The sequence below is a fragment of the Sorex araneus genome, chromosome X (assembly GCF_027595985.1).
Source record: "Sorex araneus isolate mSorAra2 chromosome X, mSorAra2.pri, whole genome shotgun sequence".
NCBI lineage: Eukaryota > Metazoa > Chordata > Mammalia > Eulipotyphla > Soricidae > Sorex > Sorex araneus.
In genome coordinates this window covers 87,787,985-87,796,788 of record NC_073313.1, presented here as the reverse complement: position 1 = coordinate 87,796,788, position 8,804 = coordinate 87,787,985, and the positions used below count along the sequence as shown (strand labels likewise).

At 42.8% G+C, this 8,804-nt stretch overlaps 1 pseudogene; it reads right to left on the bottom strand.

Moving 5' to 3' along the window:
* Window positions 1–428: 428 nt before the first annotated feature.
* LOC101556965 (casein kinase II subunit alpha-like) lies at window positions 429–8,475 on the bottom strand (annotated as a pseudogene).
* Between the last annotated feature and the right edge of the window lie 329 nt (window positions 8,476–8,804).

The following is an 8,804-nucleotide window of genomic DNA, read 5'->3' as shown; positions in this document are numbered from 1 at the left end:
CTAATGTCTGTCCTATGATACCCAATGGCAAGCATGTATTCATGAAATATTCTACATGTAATTACTTCATGGAATACACATGAGTTATGGAAAGCTCATTTTTAAAGGTATCTTGGAGAAAAATAAATGGAAAATTAGCCTGTAACATTTTTTAACTGGCTGCACTACTATAAATCCAAAAACTTCCCTTAATAATGTTACTTCCCTGGGCATAAGGATACAGAAGGGGCAGTTAGTTTATCGTACCAGCTACAGCTGGGTCAGGTGTGCCAAGGGGGTAGAAGTAACAACCAATGGGACTGAGAATCCTGCAGAAGTTCAAGAGGTAAAGAGTTTGTCACTGAAATAAATCCCTACCATCATATTAGTTGCACTGATAACTATACTGCCCCCTAGATTACAAGATGAACTTACTTGAGCCTACATCTTCAAGATAATAAATATAGCATTAGGGGTGCTCTCTGGACTCTCTGGAAGTGAGCCATGTCAGATGGTAGGAGCATATGTAGGAAATCTAGTCTCTGGTCTCACGAGGTGCTGGTTTACACTATAAACATAGTGCTCCTGTTGCTTATGGGAGTGTCTGCCTAAGATATTATTGAAACATGGATCTAGTTCAGTGTTTCAGTTGTCAATGCAGTTATAAAAATTTGCTGTGCCCAGAACTTTGGCTGTCCTCACCCACTGGTCATTATTATCATGTCCTTGGAAAAACGGCCCTTTGTGAAAGATCAAAGTAGCCAACATACATCTTAAGCCCCACATAGTTAAGCTATAATCAATCAGACACCTGATATTCTTTAGGACATTATATTTTTGTCCAGGATGGTAAAATTCAGCTAAACCCCAGCCTGAGCCATAGCTTTCTCTGCTGATGATCAATCAGCGCATCTTGGGGTTTCACATCTCTGAGCATAATGCTTATATATTGATTGAAAGCCAAGGCCTTCAAATTTTCATAGTGTAAAATCCAATATCATAGCCTGTTAATGCTTCATACAATTGTATTAAGTCTGTTTAGTTTACATGTGCAAAAACCAAGGCACTTGTTCACGACCTATTATTTTTCACAATGTTTATCAAAGTGGTGATGACAGGACTGCCTGGCAAATTCACCACGATCTTGATTCCACACTTGACTTGTTTTTTACTGGTTTGAGAATTTTAACCACACTATTTTAAAATATCAATAATATGAATGACTTCAAACACTTCACCAAATTTTCCCCACCCTAATTTCTGAACTATCTGATAGTAATCGTGATTTATTCATCCCATAACATAAGACGAACAATCACACAATTCTTTGGGCCTGAGTAAATTGACATCTGTGTGAACTCTAGCTATCTTGGTGCAGGTCCCAACATGTCACAGTGGCTGTCAGACAAAATTGAGGTTGTAGCTCTGGCTGTCACCTCATTGAAAGGCAGCAAGTGTTAGACCTTGCTTCAAATCTCTTTTCCTCAAACTTCTTAATTTTTCTTTTTAATTTTAGTAACCATAAAATTACAAAGTTGTTCACAGTTGGGCTTCAGGCACATGATGTTTTAACACCAATAACTTCAGCAGTGTCCACTTCCCTCCACCAATTCCCAGCCCCTGACCATTTGCCTGTCCCTGCCACACCACCTCACCACCAGTCTGCCTCTATAAGAGGTGCTTTTTGGGGTTTGGTTTTGTTTTGTTTTGTCTTTTGCTTCTAAGGTCAGACACGGTGATTCACGGGGTTACTCCTGACTCTGCACTCAGGAATTACTCCTGGGGGTACTCGGGGGACCATATGGGATGCTGGGAATCGAACCCGGGTCGGCCACGTGCAAGCCAAACACCCTACCCTCTATGCTATTGCTCCAGCCCCTGGGTAAGTATTTTGGCCTGTATTTATGGTACTGTTACTGAAAGGATTTCCTGCATAACACTTTACCACCTTTCCCCAAACTTTTTATTCCTCGCAAGAAGCACAATCTAATAGAAATCATTCATTATCTAACTTGAAGAGTACACATCCACTCTGTCTCTGTGGGTGCATGGCATGTGAATGACATGGTGTTCTAACCCAGCATCTTGTGATTCCTAAATACTGCTAAGTGAGACACCAGTCTGTAATGGTAACTTCAGCAGAGGCAGAAGCTCTGACCTTTCCTCATAAACAAAATATGTAAGTGGCTGAGGAAGAGGCAACTTTAGAAACACTTTTCCTTGAACAATACATAAACTCTAGCTGGCTTTCCAGTAGGCAAAGTGTGAGGCTCCCTGAGAAAGAAATGTAAAACCCTCCTGAGTCCAGTATCTCAAGCTAATCTATTATTAAGGTATGAAGCTTGAGTTTATATTTCAGGTAAACTGACTCTGCACTCTGAAGAGAGGAGTCAACTGAAATGTTGTTAAAGAATGATGAGTAGTCAAGATTTGGGGAGATTATCATCATACTAATGACAATACTGCCCAAAGCATTACACAGAGTCAAGAAGTCCCTATGAGGATACCCATGACAGTTTTGAAAGAAATAAATAAAACACTTCTGAAATTCATGACAATTACATCCACCAACCAAAGAGCCAAAGCAATCCTCAGGAAAAATAAGATGGTCAGCATCACTTTCCACAACTTCAAACTTTACTACAAAGCAATAGTAATTTTAAAAATCTGGGATTGGAATAAAGACACATGTTCAAATCAATGGAATAGATTTGAAAATTCAGAGGCAAACCCTCAGATATTTGGCAAGTTTATCTTCAATAAAGGAGCAAAATATATATATATATATATATATATATATATGAAGTAGAGCATGGAAAAGCCTCTTCAACAAGTTGTGATGGGAAAACTGATTGGCCACATACAAAATACTGAACATAGACCCCTTCCTAATGTCATGCACAAAAGTCAAATCAAAATGCATTAATGACCTTGAGATCAGATCTAAATCTATAAGGCACATGGAGGAAAACAGTGGCAGAATTCACCATGTCATTGAAGCTAGAGGTATCTTTAAGGATGAAACACCACTGACCAAGCAAGTGGATGCAAAGACAAACAAATAAGACTCCATTAAATTAAGATGCTTCTGCACCTCAAAGGAAATGATGATCAGAGTACAAAGAAAACCCATAGACTGGGAGAAATTATTTGCCTGCCACTCATACAATAAAGAGTTAATATTTAAGAAATATAAAGCATTGATAGAACTTTATAAGAAAAAAGTCTAGCCTTATCCAATAATGAGTACAAAAGATGAACAGAAACTTCCTCAAAGAAAATATTAAAAGGTCAAAGAGTATAAAAAATATTTTGTATCACTAACCACCAGGGAAATGCAAATCAAAACAACAATGAGATATCACCTTATACCAGAGAGACTCATGCATGAGTGAAGTCCCACGGAAACCAGGTAATGTGGAACTTTGTGACCTCGGACTCTGGGCTCAACGGGACCTGGGAGCAGAGATCCTCTGCCTGCTTCCCCCCAGTCTCCAGTGGCCCAGGGGTCATGGCCATAAGCCACCTCCTGCTGGCCTGCTGGCGCCAGATAATCTCTTCATCAGCCACCGTCCAGAGCTCACAGCTGCTTCTCCCAGAAGGAAGCATAAAATGAGACCCCCATAACCATGCCACCAGACTCCGTGCCAGCTTCTTTTCACCCGGGGCACCCCAGAGGAGGGTGGGTGAGAGCCCTCCCCGCCCCAAGGGACCCAGCCCTGGCAGCCGACCTCCACAACCAAACTGCGGCCACGCTCTAGGCTGCATTCCACACGCTCAGACTAAACTTCACGTATGAGCGAACATATTCCTAAACTGCGTGGCCACTTTCGCAGCTGCATGACATCATATGACACTCCCTACTCATTTTTCGTAATTATCACACCATATTTGATTGGAGGCAAGATAGGGCCAACACCGCCCGAACCCCTCATGCTCTCCTTAACCTGGCTCACCAACTCTCCTTAGACAATGCGTGGCTCATCACATTGTGGCCAGGCATGGAACTCTACATGTGATCCCTGCTGGAACTCTACATGTGATTCCTGATGGACATCACCACTGTTTTGCAAGATTCGGACAGAATGGCACCGGTGGGGCACAGAAAAGGCATGGTGGTGGTCGCAGCGTTGCCGCCTGCCCTGGTCGGGCTGAGTCAAATTGCTGTTAGACATAGAGCCTTAGCAGCAGTGTGTGCAGTGGCTCCTCCACTGTGGTGTGCTGTCAGCCAACCACCAGGTGACCTGGGACTTGGCACAGACCCTTGGCAATAAGGTTCTGCTCTGCCAGCTGCTCAACAACCTCTGGGCACACTCCATCAACCTCAAGGAGATCAACCTGAGGCTGCAGATGTCCTAGGTGCTGCCCAGAGATGCAGGCAGGTGTGTGTTTGTCAGTGTGAAGATCATTAGAACATGCCAGTCAACCAAAAGCTTACATCCGGTAGACTGGAAACACCTGTAAAGGTGATTAGAGGCCACCCCAAAAGCCTCGGTCCCTCTTGACAAGCCCAGCAAACTACTGAGAGTATCCCACCACCCACACGGCAGAGCCTGGCAAGCTACCCGTGGCATACTTGATATGCCAAAAACAGTACCAACGTTGGTCCTCATTCCCCTGATCCTGAAAGAGCCCCCAATATGCCATCAGGCTACACTAGCATGTAACAGGGATGAATGGAGACATTACTGGCACCCACTCGAGCAAATTGATGAACAACTGGATAACAGTGATACAGTGATACCAGAGAGACTGGCACTCATCAAAAAGAACAATAACAACCAGTGTTGTTGTGGATGAGAGGAAAAAGCGACCCTCATACACTGTTGATGGGAATGTAGATGGTTCCAGCCATTTGGGAAAGCAATATGGGCATTCCTCAAAATACTAGGAATTAACCTTCTGTATGACCCAGCAATTCTACTCCTCAGAATGTACCCACAATACCCAAAAACACAATGCAGAAAAAACATCTGCACTCCAATGTTCATTACAGCACTAGTCACAATAGAAAAAATGTGGAAATAACCCAAGTGCCCAAGAACAGATAACAATGGAAAACTATGGTACATATCATATACACAGTAGAATACTACGCTGTCATACAAAAAGATGAAATCATGCAATTTGCTGATACGTGGATAGATCTGCAGAGCATCTTGTTGAGTAAAATGAGTGAGAGGAATAGGAACAGACACAGAATGATCTCACTCACATGTGAAATATAAACAGTATGGGAATTATTAATGCCCAAAGGCAATTCAAAGGAAAAGCAGGAGAACTGGTCCTTAGTATAAAACTTGGCACTGGGTGGGGAGTGGGTACAAGTCAGGGAAGGGACCAATATGACAATGATAGAGGGCAGTGGATACTCTGGAGGAGGACGGAGTACTGAAATGAGATAAATTGTTTTGTATGATATCCCATCAGTAATATATATTTTTTTTGCTTTTTGGTCACACCCAGCGATGCACAGGAGTTACTCCTGGCTCATGCACTCAGGAACTACCCCTAGCGGTGCTCGGGGGACCATATGGGATGCTGGGAATCGAACCTGGGTCAGATGCATGCAAGGCAGATGCCCTACCCACTGTGCTATCACTCCAGCAACCATCAGTAATCTTATTGTAAACCATAGTGCCCCAAATGTAGATAAAAAGCAAAAGAGAAAGTAAAATGTACCTGCCATAAAAACTTAGGACATTGGTGGAGGAAAGTGAACACTCCCGAAGGGTTGGTGTTGGAACATTGAATGGCTAAAATTCAATTATTATTTTGTAATTTGCAATGATTCAATTAAAAAAAATTTAAAGAATGAATGCTGAGGACAACTTAAGTGCCCAATAGAGGTAGGGGGACAGAGATGGAATGATCACACTCGTTTGTGGGATATAAAATAACATAATGTGAGAATAATACCCAAAGACATTAGAAACAAGGGCTGGGAGTATTGGTCCAAGGCTTGGTCCAAAGCTTGCAGGGCAGGGCAGTGATGTTCGGTAGAGTGTGCAATTAGGACAGAGAAGGGACCACTATGACATTGTAGTTGGAAATGATCATCAGAATTGAGTGCTAAAAGGAAGCAAAGTGACATACATCAATACCTTCCAGTAATAGTATTGCAAACCACAGTGGCTAAGAGAATAAAGGGAGATAGAAAGACAGAGACAGAGACAGAGACAAAGACAGAGAGAAGAAAAGTATCTGCCATAGACTCAGGATGAAAGGGTGTGGGAGGGAAACTGGGGACATGGGTAATGGAAAATGTACACTGGTGAATGGATGGTGTTAAAAAATTGTATGACTGAAACTCAATCATGAATAACTCTATAACAGTGTATCGCACTGTGATTCAATAAAAAAGGAAAAATGAATAAATAAATACTGAGGAGCTGAAGCATAGTAAAGTGTGTAGCATACTTACCTTGCATGCGGCAGACCTGTGTTCGATCAATCCCCGGCACCTATATGACTTCCCAAATCCCACCAGAAGTGATCCCAACACACAGAACCAGGAATAAGTCCTGAGCACTGCTGGGTGTGACCAAACAAACAAATTAATCAGAAGACTCATGAATGTAAACCAACAGGACTTCTCATGCAAGAAAGCACACTCTGGAATGATCGCAGAAGGTCTGAACTATGGAATAGGAACAAAGAAGAGAGTAAGAAATGCATAGGAAACAGGAGACAGATGGCACAGGCTCCCATGAGAGTTCATGCTAAGAAAGATAACATCCAATTGCTTAATCTGTGGTTTCTGCACCACTGTGCCCAGTTTTATATTGTATGTCTAAAACTCAACTATGAATAACTTTGTAAATAACAATGATTTAATAAAAATATTAAAATTAGTTTTTAAAAGATGGGGAATGGCGGATGGAAGGGAACAAGATCAACTTTTAAAAGTATGACTTTGGAAACTTTTACTTATTGTAGCAAACATATCAGCGCCGTGTAATCCCACCAATGGCCAACATCCAGAGACTATAACACCAAGCTCCCGGAAGAGATCAACCCAGAGAGTCTCTTGCCCTGCACCTGGCTGTCTTCCCTGAGGCCCCTCAGAGGGGGTGGACTCCAGCTTCCCTCCCCACCCCGAGCAGAGCTCCCATGGCCGAAGACTTCCAAAGCCTAGCCACAGCTATGCTCAAGGCCCCTCTCCACACGTTCGGACTAGCCTCAAGCATGAAGGAACTGGCAGAGGAATCCAGGTGTGTGGGACCCAGGGCTGAGACCTCCAAGCCTGCTCAAATCGGGACTGGGCCTCTTTCACCCAGATTCCCCATTTTCCAGTAGCTAGGCAGTCACACCCAGGGACTGCTCCCGACGCCGTGTAATCCCACCAGTGGCCAACATCCAGAGACTATAACACCAAGCTCCTGGACATCTTTTAGCCTAATTCTTCCTCTGGGAGAGCCTGGCAAGCTACTGAGAGTTTCCTGCCTACATGGGAGAGCCTCGCAAACTCCCCATAGCATATTCATATGCCAAAACCAGTAACAATAATGGATCTCATTCCCCTAACCCTGAAAGAGCCTCCAATACAGCACCATTGGAAAGGACATGTAAAGAGAGGCTTCTAAAATCTCAGGGCTAGGACAAATGGAGATGTTACTGAGACCGCTCGAGAAATTTGATGATCAACAGGTTTATGATGATGATGATGATGATGAGCAAACATATTTGTTCTTACTTTAAAACTTGCAGTAAAGAGAAAAATGTTCTTGTCAAAAAAAAACACACCTGAGACCCCAGAAACATGGATGTTGCTTCCTCTATAGGAACTGCCTTTACAGGAAATTCACTGCAGTCTAGGTGCAGAATAATGAATCTGGCTCTCACAAAGTACTAGTGAAGGCTGAATAAGAAGCAAGGATTAATCTGGCAGGAGTGTATGCGTAATAGTCATTGTATGAATGGAGGAAAACCAAAGTGTTAAGGGACACTAAAGGCTACATTGAGAAACGCTTAGAAGAACTACAACCTCAGAAGAAAAGTTAGCAGGCTCTAAAATCACTATATAAAAATCAGTTGTCTGTGTCTGTGCAAAAAAAAAAAAACTACGAGAGAAATAAATCAAAAGGCAACTCTGTCAGTGACTATGTCCCAAAACATCAATACCTAGGAATTGACTCCACAATGAATGGGAAAGATTTACAAGTGGAAAATTCTGAGGCATTATTGAATGAAGTATAAGGGAAAACCAGAATATTGAAAAGAATTCCATGCACATTGGTTGGAAGAATTAACACTGTTGAGATAGCAATATTATCCAAAGCATTATACAGATTCCTTACAATTCCCTCAAAATTCCAATATTAATAACCGTGGAATTAGAATAAAGGTTCCTGGCACACACACGAATCTCAGACCCGAGCATCTTGCTGCAGAGATGGCTCTGGACTTTGCAATAGGCCACTTTTGCCGGGCCACTCCAGATGGGATCAGGTGCCGTACCTCTGCCTGCCCCCGAGGAATCTCGGCAGCCGCCATCTTCTAGAACTGAGTGAAAGCTCTAGGTACAGGGTGGCAGTGGTGGCAAATGCCAGACCTCACAGAACACAGAACGGTGAGGAGTGGGCTCTTCTCCTTCCCCTGCCCCAATGGAACTCTGAGATGATGTCCACATGCGGCTACCATCTACTTAATCTCCCACACACAAGAATCTCAGACCAGAGCAACTTGCTACAGTGATCTCTCCAGACCCTAATTATTAAAACTTTAGAATTCCTAGAGAGTGTGGCCACCCTTGCAGCCACGCAACATTACATTTTATCCATGACAACCAATACAAAACAAACTGTCTAGCATTGTCTTTTCGG